Here is a 1214-nt window from a genome sequence, read left to right as displayed (position 1 = left end):
TTTGTAGACCAGGCTGGCCTCGAACTCAGAAATCCGCCTGCCTCTGCCTCCCGAGTGCTGGGATTAAAGGCGTGCGCCACCACGCCCGGCGGCCCCCAGCTTTCTAAGGCGACGTTGCTGTGCAGTATAGATCATCACTTCACAGTCCTGAAGGCAGCGAAGATGCAACTTGTCGAATTTGGAAAACTAAAAACTTCCCACTCATTATATGTTGACACAAACTCCCGAAATATAAATAACATAACAACAACAACAACAAAAAAAACGGGCAGGAAAAGATGGGCTATTTCATTTCTGATTATAAAAGAAAAAGAGATCCTGAAATTAGAGGCAGTAGAAAAAAAATACAAGTCAAATTTCAAGCTCCTCTATGTAAAAAATGGCCAAAAAGGCGAAGTACATTGGAAGGGAGATGCTTTCAGAGTTGCTCCTCAGAGCCAAGGAGTTGGTTTTGCTGAAAGGCTTCATAAAGCAGGAGCACCTACAAACAGATAAATAAATAACCACCCTACAAACCACGAGGGAGACAGAAAGCGTCTTCTGTTTCTAATTAGTAACAGCTTATGGTTGTTAAGTGGTTTTTGAAGCAAACACAGGGAATTTTTAAACATATGCAAATAGTGGCCACGTAGTTTGGTGGGGGTGGCACACACCGGTCCTCTCAGCTGTAGGGGAGGAGGCTGAGGCTGAGGCAGAGGAACCAGAATGCAGCCTGGGCTGCACCATGAGGCCATGTCTCAGAGAATAAATAAAGACCAGGGGGTGGGAAAAAATGTAAGTTGAGATGGGGGTTTTCATTTATGAACTGAGCACAGATAAAGAAGGGGAGAAGAAGATCCAGGGATGATTTTGAGCAGAGTAAGGTAGCCATTATTACTTATTGTTGGGGACATAGGATTAACAAATGGTGTGGACACAGATAGTAGTAAAGTATCAAAAAGCTGGTGAGATCGCTCAGTGGTTAAGAGCGCCGACTGCTCTTCCGAAGATCCTGAGTTCAAATCTCAGCAACCACATGGTGACTCACAACCATCTGTAATGAGATCTGATACCCTCTTCTGGTGTGTCTGGAGACAGCTACAGTGTACTCATCTACATAAAATAAATTAATAAATATTAAAAAAGGAAAAGTTTTGAAAAAAAAAAGTATCAAAAAGCCGGGCAGTGGTGGCGCATGCCTTTAATCCCAGCACTTGGGAGGCAGAGGCAGGCGG

Source organism: Mus caroli, chromosome 16, assembly GCF_900094665.2.
Source record: "Mus caroli chromosome 16, CAROLI_EIJ_v1.1, whole genome shotgun sequence".
In the NCBI taxonomy this organism is placed as follows: Eukaryota; Metazoa; Chordata; class Mammalia; order Rodentia; family Muridae; genus Mus; species Mus caroli.
The sequence above is the reverse complement of the archived record's forward strand: the minus strand, read 5'-3'. Positions refer to the sequence as shown.